This window comes from Macaca nemestrina, chromosome 15 (genome assembly GCF_043159975.1).
Source record: "Macaca nemestrina isolate mMacNem1 chromosome 15, mMacNem.hap1, whole genome shotgun sequence".
NCBI lineage: Eukaryota > Metazoa > Chordata > Mammalia > Primates > Cercopithecidae > Macaca > Macaca nemestrina.
Genome location: NC_092139.1, coordinates 85,144,257 through 85,171,237, shown reverse-complemented (window position 1 = coordinate 85,171,237; position 26,981 = coordinate 85,144,257). Strand labels below are relative to the sequence as shown.

The window sequence follows — 26,981 nt, the reverse complement described above, 5'->3', positions numbered from 1 at the left end:
CCTCAAAGGAGGAGGAATTTCCCACAAAGTTATTTTTAACAAAAAGCAGGATGCAAGTGTGTGTGTGTGTGTGTGTGTGTGTGTGTGTATGGTTTTATCTCAACTTAGTTTAAAGCTAGAAAGCTAGAAAAAAGACTGGAAAGAAATACGAATATTACACATGGCTTTCTCTAGGTGATAAGATTATGGATGCTTTTATTCCTTTATGTTTCTATATTTTTCAGTTTTTCTAAAGTAAACATTTTGGCGGAGTGCGGTGGCTCATGCCTGTTATCCCAGCAGTTTGGGAGATTGATGAGGGCAGATTGCTTGAGCTCAAGAGTTTGAGACCAGCCTGGGCCATGTGGCAAAACCCCATCTCCACAAAAATTAGCTGGGCATGGTGGTGCATGCCTGTAGTCCCAGCTATGCAGGAGGCTGAGGCAGGAGAATTGCTTGAACTTGGAAGGCAGAGGTTGCAGTGAGCTGAAATTGCGCCAGTGTACTCCAGCCTGGGCAATAGAGCAAGACTCTGAACTAAAAAAAAAAAAAAAAAAATCTCCAGGGTCAAAAATAAAATAAAATGAGAGGTAGGAGAAATTATTAGAGATTCTGGACCTTCTAGGACATTTTTCCCTAATATCCACCCAGGCCATGCCCAGAGGGCCTTGCATCTTCAGCTGTGGCATCAAACAAAACTGGCAATTGCAGCTTTACCACTTACTTAACTGTATAACCTTACACAAGCAAGTCACTTACTCTCTGTGCTTTTAGGTTCTTAATATGTAAAACAATGTTTTACATTAAAAATTAAATGAAATAGCTCCTGAAAAGCCCAGGCACATTGTCAGAGCTCAGTAAAAATGTGTTCCCTTATTCTATTACTGGGGCAGAACACGTGCAGGTTTGTAGGCGGGGAGACATTAGTGGACACACTGGCTGGGTGATGAAGTGGGGCTCCAGAGGATGAGCGGAGATTGCGTCTGAGCCAGCACCCTGGCCTTGTCAGTTCCCCTCCTCACATGATGGACATAAGGGGAACACGAATGAGGAACACGGCGAAGGAAATACCACCTGGGACCAGCGAGAGTCCCTCCCAAGGAGTCACCAGCCCAGAGTCGGCCCTCTTCTGAGCCGGCGGCCGGAGTCAATCTGCTTTGGACAACACAGCTTCAGATGGAGATATACTGAGGTCAATGATCCTTGAAGACAAAATAATCTCCGGGTTTCTTTCTGCTCTGATTATAATGTTGCAATTATAATGAGCAGATGCTGATAGGAATGTGGTCAAATCCATTCCGTCTTCCATCTAACTTATTTTAGTGCCTGGTAGATTTCTGTCCAGCTCCACTGGCTGTGGCAATGCCGGGCCTGGCTGGAAGTGTGGAAGAGGCTGACCGGGCTCCAGCAGCAAGAGGTTTTCTCCGGTGGGGAGCGGGTGCGCGACCTGATCATTGGAGCGCTTGCAACTGTAGCTCTCCCCCAGGGCTCTGAGCTTATCTCCAGGGTCAGCATCATAGTAATAGTAAGAACTTCATTTTATAGCATTTTTCAATCGATAAGACAACGTCGTATCCTTTATACCGTTGAAATTTCACGACTCTTCAGAGGTTACGCGACTTGCTCAGTATCCTACACTTAGTTCCTCCTCTGGCTTCCGGAGACCTGGGTGCCGAAGCCACTGCAAGGAGGTATGTGTTCGATTGTGAGCCCAGCGAACACTGGCTGTGTAGTTAGCAGAATTCGCTGGGGAAGTGGCCTCAGGAGAGTGCTGGAATTTCCACCCTTAGAGGTGCTAGCAACGTGTGTCGAGAGAAGGGGTCGGAGAGGGGTAGAAAATGAAAAGATGGGGAGGAAGAGAAAAGGTTCGCTTTTGGTTTTGGCTTGAGCCTCACCCGAGCGTCCCACGCCGCAGCTCTGCGGCCTCTTGGGGGCGCCAGCTCGCGTTGCCATGGCGCTCACGCGGAGCAGCAGCCCGCCCAGCTAGCAGCGCGCGCTCCTGCAGCCCCGGCAGAGTCCCGGCGCCGAGCGCCCGCGTAGGCAGGCGCCCGGGGCAGCCTTGCGTCCTCGCCGCGCGGCTTGAGAACCCCCTGGCCCTGGGCGAGTGGGCTGGGCTGTGCAGCCCCCGAGGCTAACTGGGCGGGATCGCAGCTGCAGGGGTTGTGCGAGCAGCCACGGCGGCACCTGTGTCCTGCGGACACCCACCCTGCCCCTGCCGAGGCAGGCGCCCACCGCTGGCGGTGATGCGGCTGTGAAGCCCTAGTCGGTGAGTACCCTCCAGTCCCCCTGTGGGCGAGCGAATCTAAATGACAAGGTTATGCGTTTTGATGGATGCCTTTAAGAATCACTTATTTAGATTGCTTATGACGGGGAAGCGTTTCCTTTGTGACATCTTTGGGTTTCTCGGATCCATTTCGTTTCCCTCTAAATGCTGTCCTCTCTCCCCTAGTGGGAACGACACCCTGTCTCCATGTCTCGATCACCGCACGACACCCACCAGTGCGGATACCACGTACCACACACTCCCCAGAGCCTGCCGGAGAGCAGAGCTGTCTCCCAGCCACGTCCGCCCCATTTTCATTGTGCTCCTATCCCGCAGTCAAAGGAAGGGCGTCCCCCCAGGCACCCCCGAGGTAGGCCAGGTGTGTCAGGACAGCCAGCAGGCCCCTGGCGAAGCCGGGTCCGCCTGGCGAGCTCAGCGCGGTGAGCCCATGAACTCTTTAGGAGCAGCGGCTGCTTCGCGCGAGGGGACGCCGGTTTCCCTCCGGCAGAGGGGCCCTGCGCCAGCCCGCGGCGCGCAGTGGTGACCGAGGACCAGTGGCGCACCCGCTTGCGCTCCCAGGCTGCAGGGCGCGCTGCGCCGGCGCAGCTCCCGGGCGTGTGCAACAAAAGGACCGCCAAGTTCATTCCCTACTGGAAGCAGAGGGAGGGGCCGCATGACTTCTGGAGGCGGCATGTGTCTTAGAATCAAATGGTTATGACTCCATGGCAAATGCTTTCTGTGTGTCAAGTCCTCTCCGTGCCTGCCAACCCCTTCCCTCCTCTCTCCTCCCTAAAATGCTTTCTTATTGGCCTGGCACTGTGATCAACTGTTTAGAATTTTCATTGTTGTAAAGAAATGAAAAAAGGGTGAAACCAAGACAAGCTGTAGGCTGAAACGCTGGTGCTATTCATTAGCTCTCCGACCTGGCTGCTGCGGAGATTTTTAAAAATCCTGCTGCCTGAGTCCCATCCCCGGGGATTCTGACTTAATTGGTCTGGGATATGGCCCAAACACTGGGATTTTTTAAATTTTCTTTTTGTGGGGAGGAGTGGTGGGGGGAAAATTTGGAGTGCATACTGGATTTTTTTTTTTTTTAATTTCCCAGGTGTTTCTAATGAGCTAAGGTGGCCACCCACCATTCTAATCAATCAGGGTGACATTTTTCCAGGTTAACTTGGTAATAGTTTAGTCTCTCAGGCTGCTGTTGGAGGGCAGGGTATGCAACTGTCATAAATGCCTACAAGCTGCAGGCAAAGAGAGCTGGCAGGGCCTTGGGCTGCTCCAAGAAGCTCAGGATGAAGGCAATGTCTCAAACGAGGGAGGGATCATCACTCTCAGAATAAGTCCCTTCACTAAATGAAGTGTTCTGATCTATATTCCAGGGCAAGGGAAAGCAGATGCATACCTTTGCAAGTCTGTAGCGTGAAAGCTGTGGCCCCCTGTACATTTGTGGACTTCATGGCTGCCTAGGTACTAACCAGAGTCACATGTGTATGTCCCCCCACCATCCACCCACTACAAGGAGAATGGACACTTAGAAGAGGGGGCCGGGCGTGGTAATCCCAGCACTTTGGGAGCCTGAGGTAGGCAGATTACTTGGGGCCAGGAGTTGGAGACCAGCCTGGCCAACAGAGTGAAACTCAGTCTCTACTAAAAATACAAAAATTAGCCAGGTGTGGTGGCGCATGCCTGTAGTCCCAGCTACTTGGGAGGCTGAGGCATGAGAATAGCTTGAGCCGGCCGGGCGCGGTGGCTCAAGCCTGTAATCCCAGCACTTTGGGAGGCCAAGACAGGCGGATCACGAGGTCAGGAGATCGAGACCATCCTGGCTAACACGGTGAAACCCTGTCTCTACTAAAAAATACAAAAAACTAGCCGGGCGAGGTGGCGGACACCTGTAATCCCAGCTACTCGGGAGGCTGAGGCAGGAGAATGGCGTAAACGCGGGAGGCGGAGCTTGCAGTGAGCTGAGATCCGGCCACTGCACCCCAGCCTGGGCGACAGAGCAAGACTCCGTCTCAAAAAAAAAAAAAAAAAAAAAAAGAAAAAAGAGAATAGCTTGAGCCAGGGAGGCGGAGGTTGCAGTGAGCCAAGATCACACCACTGCACTCCAGCCTGGGTGGTAGAGTAAGACTCTGTCTCAAAAGGAAAAAAAAAAAAAAAAAAAAGAGGGGTTAGGAATGCGGTAGTCACTCTAGAGAGAGAAGAGGCAACAAATAAGATCACCTAGAAATTATAAAGTGTTATTCTTCTTAGGCCTAAAATCCTTCCAAATGGTGAGTCCCTCCTAAGCCTATATGGGAAATCCTAGACACTTCCTCTCCCTGAAAATTGGAGCCCCGGGGTAAGATCTTCCCCACAGGTACTGTTGCAGACTGGGGGTCAGGGGCAAAAAGTTTCCTCTAACCCTTGCCTTCTAAAGTTACCGTGAATGCTCATAAACACCAAGGCAGGCGGACGCAGACACTACACTACACAGCGAGTTCACAGTGACTAAGGGGCTCAAAGAAATTAGGTAAGGCCTTAAAACTCGGGGCCTGAAATGTTAAAATTTTACATACACTAGAAAATGTGATCTACCCACCCGGTGTCGGAGCTTCACCAGGCACAGCTTCCCAATGCCCTCGCTTTCATTTTGGTTAAGTAGAGAAAGGGTTAAGATCTTCTGGAAGATAGGTATAAATGATGGTACCATATCTTCTGAAACCCTTGGGCATGAGAGGATTAAGATGTTGTTTAAAGCATATACAACCCACCCGATGTGGACGACAAAGCTTGATGTGCCAGGGCCACTGAGGGAGTGGCCGGGAAGGGTGTCCCTACCATAGAATGGCCACAGTCTCCCACGTGGCCTACCAGATTGCTCGTCTCTGCATACTCCTCTCTGCGTTCCCATGCATTGACTACATTCCCTCCCTCTCCCGTGCCCCACTCCCTCCAAGCAACCCCAAACAGTTAGAACAACTTCCATCCTTCCCTTTAGTCTTTGCTTTTCTAGTCTGTGCATAGCCATTCACACATCATTTTGTTCCTTCCTGGAGTCAATCTGACCTCCTGAGACAGTGCCTTCATTTCACCTGGGCCTCCCACAGGTTTCCCTAGTACTCACCTGGCTGAGCTGGGCGATGGGCAGGCTTCAATCTTTCGCTTTACCGGAGCTGCCACTGACTGATTCTGCGTGAAGGATGGCTCACAGAGGCTTCTGCTACTTCCAGCCCAAATGTCGTTTCCTGACAGGTCACCTCAGGGCTGATCCATCTCACGAGACAGGGCAGGCCAGCCATGTGAGGGCTGCCAGCCCAGTAGATGGCTAATCCAGGAACAGCAAAACCATGTCTCATTTCTATTACCCCTCCCTGCCACGACCACCAATATCTATTCTCTGAAAAGGGCAATTTACTGCACAGGCTACTGGGGGAAAAGGTCCGGTTGATCCAGCTTAACCCATGTAAATCAGTTCATCTGTAGGGCGCTACCTAAACTCAGAGTGGGACTACTGGAGACATTGTGTGGCTTTAATAAATTCCCTTTTCACACTTTTTCAAACTGTGGATTGTGACTCATCAGTGAGTCATGAAATCAACTTGGTGGGCCATCTCATTTAATTTAATTTATTTATTTTATTTATTTGAGACAGAGTCTCACCCTGTCTCCCAGGCTGGAGTTCAGAGACCAGATCTCGGCTCACTGCAGCCTCCGCTTCCCAGGTTCAAGTGATTATTGTGCCTCTCGAGTAGCTGGGACCACAGGTGCCCAACACCACACCTGGCTAATTTTTGTATTTTTAGTAGAGATGGGGTTTCACCATGTTTGCCAGGCTGGTGTTGAACTCCTGCCTCAAGTGATCCGCCCTCCTCAGCCTCCCAAAGTGCTGGGATTACAGGTATGAGCCACCGCACCCGGCCTATTTATTTATTTATTTATTTATTTATTTTGTACTTTTTAAAGGTTTATAGCTGTTTTATTTAAAAGTATACATTTAACACAATAAAATAAACACTGATATATTGAAGCCTGGTTAATAGTAGTGTGACAATATATGTCATTTTGATGATTACATTATTTTAAACAACAAACTACACTGAAAAATTAATGCTGATAAAACTCTTGGTCATAATATTAAGAAATACCATATATAAATTGAAAATATGATTGCTTAAAAATTGAAAATGGAAGTGCACTCGTTTGGACAGTCAGAGTTTAACATAATCTGAAAGGAGAGGACCTCTGACCCAAAATGTATCTTTCAGGTCAAGAGAAGGAAAAAGAAGCATAGTTTATCTGAAAGGATGACAGGAGTTTGTTTCTTCAGGTGGAATATTTTCCCAGTGTCCTCAGGTTTTGCAGTAGAATCATATCACTGAGCACGAAGATTTTCCTTGGGAAGCTGCCCTGTCAATTTTATCTGCCTCCAAAATTGTTCTCTTAAAAACATCAGCAGCAGTCTCATTTTCTCCAGCAGAAAATTCCAAAAAAGCTGCCAAAGCTTCCCTGATCACTCTTTTTTTTTTTTTTTTAATTTTTGAGACAGACTCTTGTTCTGTCATCCAGGCTGGAGTGCAGTGCTGCAATCTCAGCTCACTGCAACCTCCGCCTCCCGGGCTCAAGCAATTCTCCTGCCTCAACCTTCTGAGTAGCTGGGATCACAAGCACACGCCACCTTGCCCAGCTAATTTTTGTATTTTTAGTAGAGACAGGGTTTCGCCATGTTGGCCAGTCTGGTCTTGAACTCCTGACCTCAGGTGATCTGCCTGCCTCAGCCTCCCAAAGTGCTGGGATTACAGGCGTGAGCCACTGCGCTCAGCCTGATCACCCTTTTCATATGCAGGTCTTTCTTATTTCCAACCGACGCAAGAGATATTTCCACTTTCCCCACCATATCCAATGATTTGCCACGGATAACTGTAATCACTTCAGAACTTTTCATTGATGTGACTGAATACCCAATAATACAACCATTAATGCCTATGGAGTTTGTCTGAGGAAAAATGGAATAGTCGTCTTGGGTGGGTTCTTCTTTTTTTTTTTGAGGCAGGGTCTCCCTCTGTCGCCCAAGCTGGAGTGCAGTAGTGTCGTGATCTCAGCTCACTGCAGCCTTGAACTCCCAACTCAAGCAATGCTCCCACCTCATCCACCTGAGTAGCTGGGACTACAGGCATGCATCACCATGCCCAGCTAATTTTTGTATTTTTTGTAGAGACAGGGTTTCGCCATGTTGCCCAGGCTGGTGTCCAACTCCTGGGCTCGAGTGATCCACCCTCCTCGGCCTCCCAAAGTGCTGGTATTATAGGCGTGAGCCACTGTGTCCGGCCAGGTGGGCCATTTTAAAAAGAAAGAATAGAAAATACCAGAATGCATACATGTAGTGAAGGGAAGATTTGTGTCCTGAAATTTGTGTTTCAGTTTTTTTTTTTTTTTTTTTTTGAGACAGAGTCTCGCTCTGTTGCCCAGGCTGGAGTGCAGTGGCACAATCTTGGCTCACTACAAGCTCTGCCTCCCCGGTTCATGCCATTCTCCTGCCTCAGCCTCCCGAGTAGCTAGGACTACAGGTGCCCGCCACCACACCCAGCTAATTTTTTGTATTTTTAGTAGAGACGGGGTTTCACTGCGTTAGCCAGGATGGTCTCGATCTCCTGACCTCATGATCTGCCCGCCTCGGCCTCGCAAAGTGCTGGGATTACAGGCATGAGCCACTGCACCTGGCCTGTGTTTCAGTTTTGTATACTCTGTGTGTGTGTGTGTGTGTGTGTGTGTGTGTGTGTGTATTTTTTTTTTTTTGAGACGGAGTCTTTGTCGCCCAGGCTGGAGTGCAGTGGTGCAATCTCGACTCACTACAACCTCCGCCTCCCAGGTTCAAGTGATTCTCGTGCCTCAGCCTCTCAAGTAGCTGAGACCACAGGTGCCCACCACCATGCCCTGCTAATTTTTGTATTTTTAGTAGAGATGGGGTTACCATGTTGGCCAGGCTGGTCTCAAACTCCTGAGCTGGGGTGATCCACCTGCCTTGGCCTCCCAAAGTGCTGGGATTACAGGCGTGAGCCACCGCGCCCAGCCTGTATATGTATTTTTGTGTGTGTGTACTGAATTGTGATGCAAAATATATTTCTTGTTATGAATCATGGTGAAGAAACTTTTAAAGTCGTTACCTTAAGCAAATACTGACAGAAACTGGAGTTGAATCAAAATGAAATATTAAAAGGTCAAATTCTTCAAGAGCTAGCAAAAAAATAGAATTCAATATATTTTAGATCTATGGATAATTTTCAAGTTAGAAGAATCCATGGGGAAAAAATTGTGTTCATTTAAATTTAAAATTTCTATCGGCTGGATGCAGTGGCTCACGCTTGTAATCCCAGCACTTTGGGAGGCCGGACGAGGCAGGCGGATCACAAGGTCAGGAGTTCAAGACCAGCCTGGCCAACATGGTGAAACCCCGTCTCTATTAAAAATACAAAAAATTAGCTGGGTGTGGTGGCGGGTGCCTGAAATCCCAGGTACTCAGGAGGCTGAAGCAGGAGAATTGCTTGAACCTGGGAGGCGGTGGTTGCAGTGAGCCGACATGGCACCACTGTGCTCCAGCCTGGGTGACAGAGTGATACTTTGTTTCAAGAAAAAAAAAAAAAAAAATCTATCAAATGAAAAAGGAACAAAGTGGGGGAAATATTTGCATTATATATTACAAATTAAAAGTTAACCTCTGTTAGGCCGGGCACGGTGGCTCATGCCTGTAATCCCAGCACTTTTGGGGGGCGGAGGCATGTGGATCACAAGGTCATGAGTTTGAGACCAGCCTGGCCAACATGGTGAAACCCCATCTCTACTAAAAAAAATACAAAAAATTGGCCGGGCGCGGTGGCTCAAGCCTGTAATCCCAGCACTTTGGGAGGCCGAGACGGGCGGATCATGAGGTCAGGAGATCGAGACCATCCTGGCTAACACGGTGAAACCCCGTCTCTACTAAAAAATACAAAAAACTAGCCGGGCGAGGTGGCGGGCGCCTGTAGTCCCAGCTACTTGGGAGGCTGAGGCAGGAGAATGGCGTAAACCCGGGAGGCGGAGCTTGCAGTGAGCTGAGATCCGGCCACTGCACTCCAGCCCGGGCGACAGAGCGAGACTCCGTCTCAAAAAAAAAAAAAAAAAAAAAAAAAATACAAAAAATTAGCCAGGCATGGTGGCGGGTGCCTGTAATCCCAGCTACTCGGGAAGCTAAGGCAGGAGAATCACTTGAACCCTGGAGGTAGAGGTTGCAGTGAGCTGAGATCGCACCATTGCATGCCAGCCTAGGCAAGGAGGGCAAGACTCCGTCTCAAAAAAAAAAAAAAAGTTAACCTCTGTTAAACCAATAATTTATTTCAGAAAAGGAGAAGGGGCATGGGAGCGTGGACAAGGGAGAGGCAGAGACTCGAGGATTGACTCGGGCCTTTGGAAGGCCGGGTTCTGGAAGGCTTTTTTCCTGAGGGTGGTGGTGCAAGAGAGTTAGTGGTAAACTAGTTACAATTTCTGTTCCCCCGACTACATACTGCTCTTTTGATGTTGAACCACATATTTAATAAAGCATTTTGAATACTGCAGAAAGAAAAGAAACATTTTAAAGAATTTTAAAGCATTACAATTCTATGCATAACTGTGTACTGTATGATTCCATTTATATAACACTCTGGAAAAGTTGCAACTATAGGGAAAGAAAATAGAAGAGTGATTGCCAAGGGCTGTTTGGAGGGAGAGTGGGACTACAAAGGCCCAGCAGGAGACTTTTCAGGATCATAGAACCATTCGGTGACCTGTCTATTGTTGTTAAAAGCCATAGAACTGCACACGAAAAAGAATAACTTTTTGATATGTGAATTATACCTGAATAAACCTGATTGGAAGACAAAAAACAACTCCCCAGGGATAAATTCACAGTTCATAAGAAGAAATTCATCTACATGAGGCAATGCAATGAACAATACATTGGTATGTGTTCACTGTTGATAGCAATCAAAAGTGCAAATTACAACACCATTATACTGTTATGCTTCTTGCTAATGGTTAATAATTTTTCAAAACCACAACATAATGCTATTGAGGTTGCAGTAAAATTCCATATTTATTGTGGGTTGCATTATAAATTGATAACATTTGTGGGGAATGCAACATGATAATATATGGGAAAAGTCATAAAATTACTACTACTGTGTAGGAAAAGCCATACAATTACCAGACCCAGGAATTTATCCCAATAAAGTTAGTTAACAAAGATTTTTTAAATTTCAGATGCATAAAAAATACTCTCTACTGTGTTGGCTGTAATATAAATAAGTAGAAATCACTGAAATGTCTAATATTACAGGGACGGTTTAAAATTTTGTTGGTACATTGATACAGTGGAATATCTTGCATTCACAACCAAAGCCTAAATCAAAAGGCACTTAGAAAGAAACATGGAAAATGCTTCTGATAAAAGTAACAATAGCGAATAGAGCCCAGCAAGCACATCATGTTCATAACTGTAATAATTTATATGCATGTGCCATATTTGTGCTGAAGTGATGGATTACAGATGAGTCTTAGGGTCGGGGGTGGTGGGAGGCCATGGCAGGTGGATCACCTGAGGTCAGGAGTTCGAGACCAGCCTGGCCAACATGGTGAAACTCCGTCTCTACTAAAAATACAAAAATTAGCCAAGTGTGCTGGCAGTCACCTGTAATCCCAGCTATTTGGGAGGCTGAGGCAGGAGAATCGCTTGAGCCAAGATCACGCCACTGTACTCCAGCCTGCGTGACAGAGCGAGACTCCATTTCAAAACGAAAAAATGAGTCTTAAATCTTAAATTTGCAAAATTATCTTGCTGTTGTTATATTGCCTTTTCAATAGCAAAGAACCCCCCGATAAAACCTTCGAGATTGGAAGAAATGAATGTAGAAGAAAAGAGAAATCCCAGAAATTATGATATATTCCAATGTAGAATGTTTTTTCTTAGCCCCAGAAACCGGAAGAATCCCAAGAGTCACAATTATGTTGAATAAATCCAGGCTGTGTGGGTTTTCTTTCACTCTTGCTGTCATTTAACTTTGGTGAAGTCCTTATTTATGGCAGGTAGCTTGTGAATATCTACTGACTGTTGAATCAATGCCAAGGCCATCTTTTAGTTGTACTTTTCACAATCACAGGCCTGGGAAAACTTGAATTTATCTATGAAAAAGCATCAGAAATCTTAGTACAAGTAATACTTTCTCTCTCTCTCTCTTTTTTTTTTTTTGAGACAGAGTCTGACTCTGCCACCCAGGCTGGAGTGCAGTGGCGCGATCTCGGCTCACTGCAAGCTCCGCCTCCCGGGTTCACGCCATTCTCCTGCCTCAGCCTCCTGAGTAGCTGGGACTACAGGCACCCACCACCGCGCCCGACTAATTTTTTGTATTTTTAGTAGAAATGGGGTTTCACCGTGTTAGGCAGGATGGTCTCGATCTCCTGACCTCGTGATCCGCCCGCCTTGGCCTCCCAAAGTGCTGGGATTACAGGTGTGAGCCACCGCGCCCGGCCTAACACTTTCTCTTCAACTGTTTATTTTTAGGACTTCCATTTTTCCAGCATAGGGAACATAGCTTTGGGGACTTTTTACCCCATTAAGAGAATTGGAAGAATATTTTAAGTAGGTCACAACTCCTAGGGGAAAGAAGGGTATGTAATGAGCAGAGCTGTGGGGCGGCTTTTTTAGAAGCGTGCCTGATGTGGATGTTTAGGTGATGGAGCTTTTTCTTTGGACGTGGGAGAGAGGGAAGGGGAAGACGGTAAGAGCAGGAACAAAACTAACAACTTGGAAAAGCTGTTCTCTTCCTTCTGGGCTCTGGTATTTTCAGATCGAATGGCCTAATATACAGTTCCTGGGTTCTCCTGAACCTTTGGTTTGCTACATAAACTCGAGATAAACATTTGGTGTCTCAGTGCCTCATTTTCATCATCCTTCAGAGGAATGAAAATTCTTACTCTCTTCCTTCTCCCAGGGCATGTTGGATGGGAGAGTTCGATTGTATTATGCGCACCCTATGCTCTTTTTCCTGAGGGTATCTGAATTTTCTGGTAGGACTTCCACAGACAGGAAACCAAGAAATGTCTGTGTGTGTGTGTGTGTGTGTGTGTGTGTGTGTGTGTGTGTGTGTGTCTAAGAGTGGGAGAGAGAGAGGCCAGGCATGATGGCTCATGCCTATAATTCCAGCACTTTGGGAGGCTGAGGTGAGTGGATTGCTTGAGCCCAGGAATTTGATACCAGCCTGGGCAACATGGCAAGACCCCGTTTCTACAAGAAATTTGAAAATTAGGTGTGGTGGCACACACCTATAGTTCCAGCTACTGGGGAGGCTGAGGTGAGAAGATTGCATGAGCCCAGGCGTTCAAGGGTACAGTGAGCTGTTATTGTACCACTGCATGCCAGCCTGGGCAACATAGCAAGACCTTGTTTCTATTTTTAAAAAAACAGAGGGGGAGGCTGCGTGTGGTGGCTCACGCCTGTAATCCCAGCGCTTTGGGAGGCCAAGGCGGGCAGATCACGAAGTCAGGAGATGGAGGCCGTCCTGGCTAACACAGTGAAACCCTGTCTCTATTAAAAATACAAAAAATTAGCCGGGTGTGGTGGCAGGCACCTGTAGTCCCAGCTACTCAGGAGGCTGAGGCCGAAGAGTGGCGTGAACCCAGGAGGTGGAGCTTGCGGTGAGCCAAAATCGCACCACTACACTCCAGCCTGGGCGACAGAGTGAGACTCCATCCCAAACAAACAAACAAACAAACAAAATAGAGGGGGAGAGAGACAGAGAGATCGTATTTGGATCAACTCAGAAGCAGTAATCTTTGGACGAAAGATGCCAATTGCTTTGTTTAATTTACTATGCAGATAAAATAATTTCCATTCTTAGGGATGGGTATTTCTGTTTACTAAGCACATACACTAGGCCCTGTGCTTTCCTATGCATCACCTATCCATCCTCAACAGCTCTGTGGCGTTGGCATTGCTACACCCATTGTGCATTTGTATGCGGGAAGTGGGGATTTGAAGTCATTTTGCTCTCCCAAGAAAACCCATGCTCTTGTCATGACTCCACATCAGACAGACTTGGGTTCAGATTCTGACTGTGGCACTCATTAGCTGTGTGACGTTGGGCACATCTTTTAACTTCTCTGAAGCTCGGCTGCTTGTACTAAAACAGGGGTAATGACAGAAAATGAGGTTATTAAGAGAATTAAGAGAGTACACCTCGGCTGGGCGCGGTGGCTCATGCCTGTAATCCCAGCACTTTGGGAGGCTGAGGCGGGTGGATCATAAGGTCAGGAGTTCAAGACCAGCCTGACCAATGTGGTGAAACCCCATCTCTACTAAAAATACAAAAATTAGCCAGGCACAGTGGCAGGTGCCTGTAATCTCAGCTACTTGGGAGGCTGAGGCAGGAGAATCACTTGAACCTGGGCAGCAGAGGTTGAAGTGAGCCGAGATTATGCCACTGCACTCAAGCCTGGGTGACAAAGTGGGACTCTGTCTAAAAAAAAAAAAAGAGGCCGGGTGCGGTGGCTCAAGCCTGTAATCCCAGCACTTTGGGAGGCCGAGACGGGCGGATCACGAGGTCAGGAGATCGAGACCATCCTGGTTAACACGGTGAAACCCCGTCTCTACTAAAAAATACAAAAAATTAGCCGGGCGCGGTGGTGGGCGCCTGTAGTCCCAGCTACTCGGGAGGCTGAGGCAGGAGAAAGGCGTGAACCCGGAAGGCGGAGCTTGCAGTGAGCTGAGATCTGGCCACTGCACTCCAGCCCGGGCGACAGAGCGAGACTCTGTCTCAAAAAAAAAAAAAAAACAGGCCGGGCGCGGTGGCTCACGCCTGTAATCCCAGCACTTTGGAAGGCCGAGGCAGGCGGATCACAAGGTCAGGAGATCGAGACCATGGTGAAACCCCGTCTCTACTAAAAATAGAAAAAATTAGCCGGGCGCGGTGGTGGGCGCCTGTAGTCCCAGCTACTCGGGAGGCTGAGGCCGGAGAATGGCGTGAACCCGGGAGGCGGAGCTTGTAGTGAGCCGAGATTGCGCCACTGTACTCCAGCCTGGGCAACAGAGCGACACTCCGTCTCAAAAAAAAAACAAAAAAAAAAAAAAACAAAAAAAAAAAAAAAAGAGAGAGAGAGTGAGTATACCTCCAGGGTTTTTTGATTGTAAACAACAGATATATACTCTAGGGCTAACTTTGGAGAAGGATGGAAGAAATTTATGAGAAGGCTATGAATTAGCTAATATAACTGAATGCAAAGCAAACAGCCAGGTCTTGGAAAGGATGAGAGCCAGGCCAGCTGAAAAGATGTCGAGAACAGGGAGGTAACTGCCTTCCTTCTTCAGGGGATTCTTGACTGCATGAAGCAGCTCCGGTTTTCAGTTCTGTGGTTCTCTGCTTGACACTCAACTTGCAGGAAGAGAGGTCAGACTGGACAAGGCTGGGCCATGTGCTGCCTTCCTCATGGATGGAGAGCAAGGTGCCTCCATCCCCATGCCCACCGGGCCTGCATGCAGTGGGGGAAAGGTAGTTTCCACAATAGAAGCTAAGATGTAGGCACTGTTACCAAGCAGGGGGGTCTGAATGCCAGGCAGGCAAAAGCCACAGTTATCCACCGTGGAGCTGACGCAGTCAGACGTCCCAGCCCAGGACCTGGCATAAGGGAGTGGCTCCATAAATGCTTGGTTTTGCTGGTGGTGTTTTCACATGACCTCCTGCGAGGCAGCAGTTCCAGACCAGTAAATCACCATGTAACAGTGCATCTAGAAATCCTAGCTCAGCGTTCTTTGTAGGCGTGTCATGTTGTGATACACACAGAAGATGGTATTTGAGCAGCGAATATCTGAGGTAAACTGACAAGGTGCTCCTGCAGGAGGAGACTGGCTGGGAGGCTCTGGCCACCCCAGACCTTTCTGGCAGCGCTGGGAGCTGAGGGAATCAATATGGCACTTATGGGCGATGCACTGGTGAAGAAGCCCAATTAGATGATAGAACTTCAGGCCCCCCGCCCACCGCCATCGTCTTGGTCTCAGCTCTGCCTGGCCCTCCCTTGCCCCTCCAAAAGTTTGAAAGAGGGTCCCTCCCCATGAGGGCTGAGGCCTGAGGCCTGAGGCCCAGTAGAGTCAGCAGTGGTACCTCTGCCTTTGCCCCACCGATGACTGCCAGCTATCTTCTGCCACTCGCTCCTTAGGGCTTTCATTGTCAGGAAGTCAAACTTTTCAGGAAATAAAATGTAACCTGTCTTCTTATTTATTTATTTTTTTTGAAAGAGTCTTGCTCTGTTGCCCAGGATTGATGCAGTGGCATAATCTCTGCTCACTGCAACCTCCGTCTCCTGGGTTCAAGTGATTCTTCTGCCTCAGCCTCCTGAGAAGCTGGGATTATAGCCTCCTGCCACCATACCCGGCTAATTTTTGTATGTTTAGTAGAGACGGGGTTTTGCCCTGTTGCCCAGGCTGGTCTTGAACTCCTGACCTCAGGTGATCCACCCACCTTGACCTTTCAAAGTGCTAGGATTACAGGTGTGAGCCACCAGACCCTGCTGTAAGTTCTTTTTATAATTTTTTAAAAATTATTTTATTTATTTTATTATTATTATTTTTTTGAGACGGAGTCTCGCTGTGTCACCCAGGCTGGAGTGCAGTGGCACTATCTCGGCTCACTGCAAGCTCCGCCTCCCGGGTCCACACCTTTCTCCTGCCTCAGCCTCCTGAGTAGCTGGGACTACAGGCACCCGCCATCTCGCCCGGCTAATTTTTTTTTTTGTATATTTAGTAGAGATGGGGTTTCACCATGTTAGCCAGGATGGTTTCGATCTCCTGACCTCGTGATCTGCCCGCCTCGGCCTCCCAAAATGCTGGGATTACAGGCGTGAGCCACTGCGCCTGGCCTTTATTTTATTTTTTTTTAGATGGAGTCTCACTGTTGTTGCCTAGGCTGGAGTGCAATGACTTGATCTCAGCTCACTGCAACCTCCACCTCCTGGGTTCAAGCCATTCTCCTGCCTCAGCCTCCTGCGTAGCTGGGATTACAGGCATGTGCCACCATGCCCGGCTAGTTTTGTATTTTTTAGTAGAGATGGGATTTCACCATGTTGGTCAGGCTGGTCTTGAACTCTTGACCTCAGCTGATCCACCTGCCTCAGCCTCCCAAAGTGCTGGGATTACAGGCGTGAGCCACTGTGCCCAGCCAACTTCTCTTCTTGATGAGGCCGGGAACATCTGGCCCAAGGGGCCTAGATGATTTTAGAGCATTTATCTCTCTGCCTACTTGTCAATGACAGCATTGATTATGAAAATCAATGATTGTGCTGTGATACACTCCCTGGAGGCCGAGCTGCAATTGCTGGTGCTCACATGGGGGTTTCCAAGCAGGGCCAAAAGCAGCAGTGCAGGCCTGTGATCGCTGAGGCTGCCAGAGCACAGAGGAGACATTCAGTCTCAAAGAGATATGCATGTTCTTCTCAATCACTTTTCTTTTCTTCCTGCTTGTTTTTTTCTTTTGGTTGCTGGGGGAGAGGGGCTGCTGTTTTAAAATTGTGTTTATTTTTTCCCCATATTAGAGTATGTTCCGTGCTCCATTCTCTTCCCAAATGAAAAAGTACAAATAAGCAAAAAGAAAGATAATTTCAAAACACCCAACTCCTCACCCATCCTCTATTCACCTGGCTGTGAACATGTTAGTATTTATCCATCTCAATTCTCCTTCTTTCTAACCCTCCAAGCCTCCACCTCCCGGCAGTGAGGTGCTTTGCCTGAAAAACCCTGGCTCAAGGTGGAAGGAACTCTGCTCCTTTTCTGCCAGTGGGAGCTGAGATAAGAAAAAAGGAAGCTCACCTCTCAGAATACCTTTTTCATCTCCCCATGAAATCCTACCATTCTTTTGAGTGACCTCTCAAATACCCGCTCCTCCATGGAACGTTCCCTGCTCTCTTAGATAGAAGCCTTCTCAGTCTGAGACAGCACTTTCCACCTGACAAAGACTCTCTCTACCCAAGTCTCACTTTCCCTGCACTATTGTTAGCTCCTTAAGGTCAGACCCTATGTCTAATTGTCCTTGGTACAGCTCTCAGCAACCAGACAAGTGCCTTGCCCATCACAGACACCAAGGGATGAATGAAAGAAAAATAATCAGACGCTTAAATCAAACAGGAGTTCACATGATCTCAAATGCGAGTGAAGAGAAGGATTTGGAGTCTGTCCTGTGCACAGGACAAAGGAAGGCTTGACATCTTTCCCTTCCCTACGAGAGGCTCCTCCCCTCAGGTGCGTCTTCTCTGAAATCTGAAAATGCCGATGTGTATACTGGCGGTTTCAAGCTCATTAGTTCCATTCTGAGGCTTTATCAGGGCATCTTCTACCACTATTCCACTTCCTAAATGGGAAGTATCGTATGCTTTCTCCCCGCTTCCCTCCCTCCCCTCCCTCCCCTCCCTTCCCTTCTGTCGTTTTCTCTTTTACAATTGAAAACAGAGCTGTGTAAAATAAGTCATATTCAGATAGAACCCAACTGGGCTGAATTTGACCACATGTAATTTTGAAGCCAATGTTTTAATTTTATTTTTTATTTTTATTTTTAAAGACAGGGTCCCACTCTGTTACCCAGACTAGATTGCAGCAGCGGCATCATCATAGCTCACTGCAGCCTCCACCTCCTGGGCTCAGGTGATCCTCCTGCCTCAGCCTCCTGAGTATCTGGGACTACAGGTGTGCACCACCAGGCCCAGATAAGTTTTGTGTTTTTTATAGACAGGGTCTTGCTTTGTTGCCCAGGCTGGTCTCGAACTCCTGTCTTCAACTGATCCTCCTGCCTCGGCCTCCCAAAATTCTGGGATTACAGGCGTGAGCCACTATGTTTAGCCTGCTGTTTTTATCTTTAACAGCAACGTGTCTGAGCAGTGGAGGAAGGCAGGACTAGAAAGGCTTCCCCTCCTCACTGTAAAAGGAACCAATGACAAGGGCAAGTTTACTTGTTTTAGTTCTGCAGAGGTATAGCACTTATTCCTGTCTAGTGCAGAGCACAGAGCCCTAAGGTCAGTGTTCAAAGAATCAAGTCCCACAGAATGCGTGTGTGTATTTTAATATATATTTATATATATAATATATATATTTATAAGTATTTCTTGGATGTAGTGCATACGAGAATATAAGTCCAGAAAAACTCTGTTTATAAAATTTGCTGTGTTTCCCAGAGACTTTCAAGAATCCAGCCCGAAATCGCTTAGGGAAGGAGTCCTCCTGCGAGTTATAGAAGGACTCTAGAAATCCCTGTTTTGGGGATGTTTGTGATGTGCAATTGCAGACTTTATTTTGCAGTGCCTTAGTAACTAGAGATTTCTTCTGCATATTCCCATCTTGGTTTTGTCTGTTTTCACTACATAGAATTTCTGGTTACTGCTGAACATACATATGGCAATCAGTTAGGGGAAAAACCACCCAATTTTTAGCCATTGTATTGTGAGAAATTGATGCAGAAGTAGATTTGCAACTTTGTCAAATTGCATTTTAATTTCCTTTTTTTGTAGAGACAGCCTCTTGCTGTGTCACCAAGGCTGGAGTGTAATGGTGCTCACTGCAGCCTCAAACTCCTCAGCTCAAGTGATCCTCCCACCTTGGCCTCCCAAAATGCTGGGACTACGAGTGGAGCCACCACGCCCAATCTTAATTTCCTACTTCCTGGCAGGGTGAAAACATGCAAATCAGTCTGGAATTAGTTAAAAAGTAAAAGATATATAATTTTCTTAAACCTCACTATAAGATATTAGCCTAGAAATAAACCCCAGAACCTAGGATGGTGTCTTCCAGCTCTAGGACATCCCAATCCATGGATCTCCCTAGCTTTTCTCCAGAACACTGGGTAGGTTCCAAACCAGTCCCTTAGTATAGAAGAGGGGCAAGAACATTGAGCCTTTCATGTCTTCAGTAGGTCCACATGACTATGAATGCAGCCCAGGAATCACATTTGTTCTAAACCACTGTGTTCTTCCTTCTTGACTCTCTTATCCAACGGATAGATGGGATGGGCTTTGGAGCCAGTCCAGGCATCCTGGGAGCCATTAGGCTACACATGGCTTGGGATTTCCCTGGAGATTGCCTAAAGCTGAATACCCTTGGGGGGCCTGATAAACTGAACTGGTGGCAGTCACGGGTGTGTTATTTGGAATGCTTGGAAGGGAGGGACTGAGCTTCTATTGACCATGTTTTTTTTTTTTTTTTTTGAGACGGATTTTTGCTCTTTTTGCCCAGGCTGGACTGCAATGGCACAGTCTCTGATCACTGCAACCTTGGCTTCCTGGGTTCAAATGATTCTCCTGCCTCAGCCTCCTAAGTAGCTGGGGTTACAGGCATGCGCCGCCATGCCCGGCTAATTTTGTATTTTTAGTAGAGATGGGGTTTCTCCATGTTGGTCAGGCTGGTCTCAAACTCCTGACCAGCTGTAATTCCAGCTACTTGGGAGGCTGAGATGGGAGAATCGCTTGAACCCAGGAGATGGTGGTTGCGGTAAGCCGAGATTGCGCCACTGCACTCCAGCCTGGGTGGCGCAGCGAGACTCTGTCTCAAAAAAAAAAGAAAAAAAAAAGAAATCAGAATTTTTTTTTTTCCTTTCTTTGAGATGGAGTTTCACTCTTGTTGCCGAGGCTAGAGGGAAATGGCACAATCTCAGCTCACTGCAACCACCGTTTCCCAGATTCAAGCGATTCTCCTGCCTCAGCCTCCCAAGTAGCTGGGATTACAGGCATGCGCCACCACGCCCGGCTAATTTTGTAATTTTAGTAGAGATGGGTTTTCTCCATGTTGGTCAGGCTGGTCTTGAACTCCTGACCTCAAGTGATCTGCCTGCCTTGGCCTCCCAAAGTGCTGGATTACTGGGGTGAGCCACTGTGCACTGCCCAGAAAATATTTTTTAAATTGAAAACAAGACAGCATACTCCACAAATCTTCTACCGGCTCCATTGTGGATTGAATTAGATGATTCTCCCTGTTGTTTGTGATGTGTCCAGTTATTTCTGGGCACCCTCCACCTCCCCAGGACACTGCCCATCTCCCCAACCCAGGGCCATTTCTCAACCCAGTGCTCCTTCTCCTACTAGAGGGGTGGACTTTCCAACATGAGCACCTACATTTAGCTGTGGATGGGATCCACTTGCACTCTCTGAGGGGCTCAGGCAGATTCCTTCCTTATGGAAGGGGGTCTGACATTTAATCACCCCATGCACTAAGTACACACTTCATGTGCGATCCGTCAGGATAACCCACACAACCTGCCAGTTCTTTGCTTGTAGTGGGTGCCCAATAAATGTTTGAATGCATAAAGAAAGCACTCAGATAAGCAGACATTTTAGAGCTCTCTGGGGATGAGAAAAGAGCGCGCTATGGGAGTGAGAATTAACTTGATTGACTATGGCTGGACCTGGCAAAGAACAACTCAGAAGTATTGGCCTCAGAATTACCTTGTTCAGGCTGCTTAATCCATATTAAAAGTTTGCTGCTCCCACACAATTTTGCTAGGCTCTCCAACCCTGTGAGGATGTCAACAGTTGAAAAAGAAGAAATAATGAGCCCAGCCTGTATTTGCAGGGGAGTGTTAAAACTGCCAGCGGAGCAGGATAGTTTGCTAAACAGCCCCTGAGAACTTTCCCAAACTGGTCGGCAGCAGCATTGCACACAGAAGTTCCTTCTTCATTGACACGGAGCTAATTCTAGCCACCAGCACTCCAGTGCTACGGGGCAGTTTTGTGGCCGTTTGCTATTGAATTTGCCAGATGTATCCGAGACAGTCTCACGGGCAGAATATAAACAACAAACCAGTATAAAGAAGTCCACAGTGATTCTCCCCCTTCACCGAAGTCTTCTTTGGCTTGTTTTCTGACCCCTGGGGGCGCTCCTTGTACCACACTCCCTAAACCCTGCAGCTTCGGTTTTGCTATTTTGTATTTGTTTCCTCTCTGGTTGTTACATGCAAAAAGGTTGTGTTCATGCAGGGAGCAGGAATTGCAGTGGAAAGAATGCAGTGTGGAAAGCCAGGCTCAGTTACTTACCAGCCTTGCTACCTTAGCCAAACGGTCATGCTCTCTGAGCTGCAGTTTCCTTCCTCATCTGTGAATAGACTCTACCAACTCTCCTCACATGACTGTTTCGAGACTGAAATGATATTGTAGGTATAGAAATAAATGTAAACGTAATATAAATGTATGAGGCCTGGTGCAGTGGCTTATACCTGTAATCCCAGCACTTTAGGAGGCTGAGGCAGGTGGATCACCTGAGGTCAGGAGTTCGAGACCAGCCTGGCCAAGATAGTCTCTACTAAAGATATCTCTACTAAAAATACAAAAAATAGCCAGGCGTGGTGGCACAAGCCTGTAATCTCGGCTACTCAGGAGGCTGAGGCACAAGAATCACTTAAACTCAGGAGGCAGAGGTTGCATTGAGCTGAGATTGTGCCACTATACTCTAGCCTGGGTGACAGAGTGTGACCCTGTCTCAAAAAAAAAAAAAAAAAAAAATTAAAAATGAATAAGTAAATATATGAGATTATCTTTCATCTGGCATGCAGTAGATTCTCAAGAAACTCAAGACAGTATTGCGTTGTGGAGTTATGGCGGGGGGACACTAAATGTCAGACCTCTGTGTGCACTCGGGCAGATCAGTTTCACTAAGCTCTCGTGTTTTCCTCAGGAGGGCGAAACGGTACTAATGGGAATAATAATGGAACATCACAGAGTTGATATGAGGGTGAAATGAAATAATGCAGGCAAACACTTCCCAACAGTACCTAGCACATAGTGAGCACTTAATAAATGTAAGCTGTGGCTGCTGCTGCTGCAGCCAGCAGGGAGACAGGGAAATTTGTCAATAAGAAATGTATATTGGCCGGGCGTGGTGGCTCCCGCCTATAATCCCAGCACTTTGGGAGGCCGAGGTGGGCAGATCTACCTGAGGTCGGGAGTTCGAGACCAGCCTGACCAACATGGAGAAACCCCCTGTCTCTACTAAAAATACAAAATTAGGTGGGTGTAGTGGCGCATGCCTATAATTCCAGCTACTCAGGCGGCTGAGGCAGGAGAATCGCTTGAACCCAGGAGGCGGAGGTTGCGGTGAGCCGAGATCATACCATTGCACTCCAGCCTGGGCAACAAGAGCGAAACTCAGTCTCAAAAGAAAAAGAAAAAACAAGAAATGTATATTGGGGCAGAGAGCATGGACAGTTGGGTTATGGCATGGCACAGAGTAGAAATGGGAGCTCTGTAAGCTAGCAGCTTCTGGTAATCAATCTGGAAGGCTTCATGGAGGAATGCACTTTCTGGAACTCTTTCGATTATAGTTGGAAGATTAGTTATCTGGAGCTATTAGAAAGCGTATCCCAGGGGCTGGGCGCAGTGACTCATGCCTGTAATCCCAGCACCTTGGGAGGCCGAGGCAGGCAGATCATGAGGTCAAGAGATCGAGACCATCCTGGCCAACATGGTGAAACCCTGTCTCTACTAAAATACAAAAATTAGCTGGGTGTGGAGGTGGATGTCTGTAGTCCCAGCTACTCGGGAGGCTGAGGCAGGAGAATCACTTGAACCCAGGAGGCGGAGGTTTCAGTGAGCTGAGATCGCGCCACTGCACTCCAGACTGGCAACAGAGTGAGGCTCCATGTCAAAAAAAAAAAAAAAAAAAAGGAAGGCCAGGCGCGGTAGTTCATGCCTGTAATCCCAGCACTTTGGGAGGCTGAGGTGGGCAGATCATGAGGTCAGGAGATTGAGACCACCCTGGCTAACACGGTGAAATCCCATCTCTACTAAAACAGAAAAAATTAGCCAGGCGTAGTGGTGGGCGCCTGTAGTCCCAGCTACTCAGGAGGCTGAGGCAGGAGAATGGTGTGAACCTGGGAGGCGGAGCTTGCAGTGAGCCGAGCTGCACCACTGCACTCCAGCCTGGGCAACAGAGTGAGACTCCATCCAAAAAAAAAAAAAGGAAGGGCATCCCAGACACCCTACATGATTTGGAAGCTGGTTGAGTGGGGGTGGGGTGACCAGCTGTTGGGAAGTTGTGGGAAGTTGAAAAGTTCTGAAATAAAGAAGGTGGAGCTGAAGCTTGGTAGCCAAACTGTAAGCCTAGCAGGCTGGTGTAAAACTCTAAAACCAAGCAGGCCCCAAGGAATGGTTAGAAAGTCTGAAATTTGGCTTGTAGTGAGCTTGAAAGCACAATTGGCCATGTGTGGTTGAATGGCGTGTCACAGACTGAGTTAGGGACAAGCACTTTGGCAGCTCTCGGAGGGGTGAGCAGTGGGGTTTGTTGCTGAAGGCAGGAATTGTGGATAGCTCATTGGGTGGATGAATTATTAATCGAAGCTCTGATTATGAGAAGGAAGGGAGAAGGAAGAGAAAGGGGTGCCTCTTGGAGAAGTAGAAATTATGAACTACTTGGAGGTGGGCTCCACATATAACAAGAATATTCTTCTCTAAGAGATGAGGGGCCCGGAAAGCAGACTGGCTTCGCCTTTACCAAAGGTGGGGTAGATACTGTCGCTGAAAGTAGGTATCAGAGAGTCTATCCACTTTCAACTAAAGTTCTTTTTTTTTTGAGACAGAGTCTCGCTCTGTCACCCAGGCTGGAGTACAGTGGCACGCTCTTGGCTCACTGCAAGCTCTGCCTCCCGGGTTCACGCCATTCTCCTGCCTCAGCCACCCGAGTACCTGGGACCATAGGCGCCCGCCACTACGCCTGGCTGATTTTGTTTTTGTATTTTTAGAAGAGATGGGGTTTCACCGTGCTAGCCAGAATGGTCTCGATCTCCTGACCTCGTGATCTGCCTGCCTCGGCCTCCCAAAGTGCTGGGATTACAGGCGTGAGCCACCGCGCCGGGCCTAAAGTTCTTTAAGATGGTGGATTGTGCCCAAAGTTGAAGAATATTTGCAGGTATTGCTATTCCCGTGCAAAGGATGATAGGATCCCACATGAAGTGAGTGAAGGCTGTGAGACACCAAGTGCAGTCCAGTATCCTTACTGGACCAGATGATGAAACTGAGGCCGAGGGTTGGACTTACCTGCTCAAGGTCATACAGATATATTTGGTTCAATTCGCTCTATATTTTCTTTTTCTTTTAGTTTTTTAGACAGAGTCTTGCTCTGTTGTCCAGGCTGGAGTGCAGTGGCACGATCTGCGCTCAGTTCAACCTCTGCCTCCTGGGTTCAAGTGATTCTCCTGCCTCAGCCTCCTAAGAAGTTGAGATTACAGGCGCGTGCCACCATGCCTGGCTATTTTTGTATTTTTAGTAGAGATGGGGTTTCACCACGTTGGTCAGGCTGGCCTCAAACTCCTGACCTTGTGATCCACCCGCCTCGGCCTCCCAAAGTGCTGGGATTACAGGTGTGAGCCACCGCACCTGGCCTCTGCTCTGTATTTTCTCTTAGCGCCCTCCTCCAAAAATATGAAATTTCCCCTAACCTCTTTGCTTCCCATCTGTACAGTGTCAGAATGAAAATTCTAGTTTCACTTTGTGGCAGCTAAGAGCAACAAACAAGTCTCCTTTATTATTATTTTTTATTTATTTAGATGGAGTCTTGTTCTGTTGCCCAGGTTGGAGTGCAGTGGCACCATCTCGGCTCACTGCAACCTCTGCCTCCCTGGTTCAAGTGATTCTCCTGCCTCAGCCTCCAGAGTAGCTGGGACTACAGGCCCGTGCAACCGCGCCCGTCTAATTTTTGTATTTTCAGTACAGACAGGGTTTCATCACGTTGGCCAGTCTGGTCTTGAACTCTTGACCTCAAGTCATCCGCCCGCTGCAGGCTCCCCAAAGTGTTGGGATTACAGGCGTGAGCCACCACGCCCGGCCGACAAGTCCCCTTTAAAAACATCCTGTCTTCTCTCCGCTGGCAGGCTTTGATATGCCCACCGGGTTTCTCCATTGGCCACTTCATGTGGCTTCTCGCCCCTTCCAAGATTCCCAACCAATCACGTCTTTCCCGTCTCCCGTTGGGCTTTGAGGAATGTACCATATGGACCCTGCGGGGGGACGGAGAGGACGAAGGGCGTGGCGACAGCTTATTTCTTTTCCTTTTGCACATATCCTGTGAGATTCTGGCAAGGCCGAGCGTGCAGTTAGCAACGGGGTCCCTCAAGACGGGGGCCGCGTGCCAGTTTTCGAGGTGCGCCGAGATCTCTCGCCCCCGAGGCTGGGGTCCTGTGGTCCGGCCCGAGGGCCGCAACCCCCGCCCTTCCATGTGCCCGCCCATCCCCCGGCTGCGCCGCTGCTCCGGCTGCTGCTTACCGCGCCGGACGCCGGGGCTGCGGGACAGGGCAGCACTGCCCGACCACGGTGACGCCGGCGCTGAGGGATACCGCAGCATGAGGCAGAGGTAAGGACGGGGATTCGGGACTCCAACTGCCCCCGGGGAGCCGCATCGTGCTCGCGCCCGAGCTCGGGGTCTCGGGCCCCGGGCTGGCCCCGGCAGGCGGCTCTGGAGCGGGTGGCCCCGCGAGCTGACGCGCGCCGAGCCTCCCGCCGGGGCAGCGCTGAGGCCGGGACCCGCCGCGGCGCGGGCGCCTCCTTCCGGCGGCGCTTATAGCCCTGCGCCCGGCCGGCGGGCCGCGAGGAAGCCCCCGCCCCGCGTTCCCGTGTGGTCGCCTCCCGCCGGAGGATGCGCGGCCAGTTGCGCCGGCGGGTCCCGAGTTCCCGGGCAGCAGACGCGGGGAACCACGGGGACGCTGCCGCGTCAGGCGTGAGGCGGAGGGAGGGGGCTTAGCCCGGCGCTGGATGGGGGGATTTTTGGGGCGGGGGAGGTCTCTGTGTTTACTGGAGTCCGCAGGCTCGGGGCCGAGGCTCCGTCGGGTCCTTCCTCCGCGACCCGGCCCCCGGGGCCTCCCCGTCCCGCTGCCCCGGCCTGGCGCTGGCGTGTGCCAAGGGTGGGCTCCTGCGACCCTGGCAGGTAGGTGGCTGAGAGGACCCTGGCGCGCCTTTCGATTTGTGGGGGCGGTGGGTGCGGCCGGGCAATGGCAGCCGCCTGCGCCTCTGGTCTCAGTGACACCCCTTCCCTAGCTGCCTTCCGAGGGGACCGCACTCTTGGAGGTGTCCGGGGCACATTGGAAATTCCCAACTTAAAAACCACCTTGAGGAGCCCTACACGGAGCCGGGCTTGCCTGGCCTAGCAGAAAGCCAGCTGCAGCCAGAGCCTCCGCCTGGCATGGGGCACTGGTGAGCCGCCACCCCACGTGCTCAGTGATTAGCGGGGAAGAAGGGGTCTGGCAGGCCCCTCAGGCAAGGCCTCTGTGCCGCATCCCGTTAAGGGGCGGGGACCAGCCCCATATCTTGGCTGATTTTCCTGACTCTGAATGCAGAGAAAGTATGTCCAAGAGTTCAAACCACATTTGTGTTCTTTTAATGGTGTTTAGTGCAGATGTTAACTGTGATTTATGTGAAACGGGTTGATGCAGAGGAATGAAGGTCAACTGTGGACAGGTGGACAGCTTTTGTTTGTTTGCCTTTTCCCTAAGCTTGTTTTTAGTGGGATGTGCATGGAGAGGATGACATTTGAATATCGGGCCACCAATGTGTATTTGGCCCCATCTGACACTTTGCTCCATAGACAGTCGTTGTACCCCAGGGATGAGGATGAACTAGGTTCTAAGCTGAGAAAGACGTCTTCCTACAGTCGCTGCCGCCTGCGGGAAAGCTCCGCCTTCTGGTTCCCTGGCCGCGCACAGGCCAGTTCACTGTGGTTGCCTTCTCCCGTGAGCACCTCTCT

The 26,981-nt window shown here is 48.9% G+C and overlaps 1 protein-coding gene across 14 annotated transcripts in view; it reads left to right on the top strand.

The window, feature by feature from the left end:
* The first annotated feature begins 1,963 nt into the window (after positions 1–1,963).
* LOC105480748 (microtubule associated monooxygenase, calponin and LIM domain containing 3) overlaps positions 1,964–26,981 on the top strand; it is a 232,628-nt gene continuing 207,610 nt past the window's right edge. For 3 of the 14 annotated variants that reach the window (XM_011739915.3, XM_011739903.3, XM_011739910.3), the window contains exon 1: positions 24,801–25,595. The gene's annotated coding sequence lies outside the window, so the exon portion shown is untranslated. Of the gene's footprint in view, positions 2,246–3,688; positions 3,713–24,799; positions 25,596–26,036; positions 26,166–26,981 lie in introns of those variants that run through there. The other 11 variants (XM_011739911.3, XM_011739912.3, XM_011739916.3 and 8 more) reach the window with 9 other exon arrangements.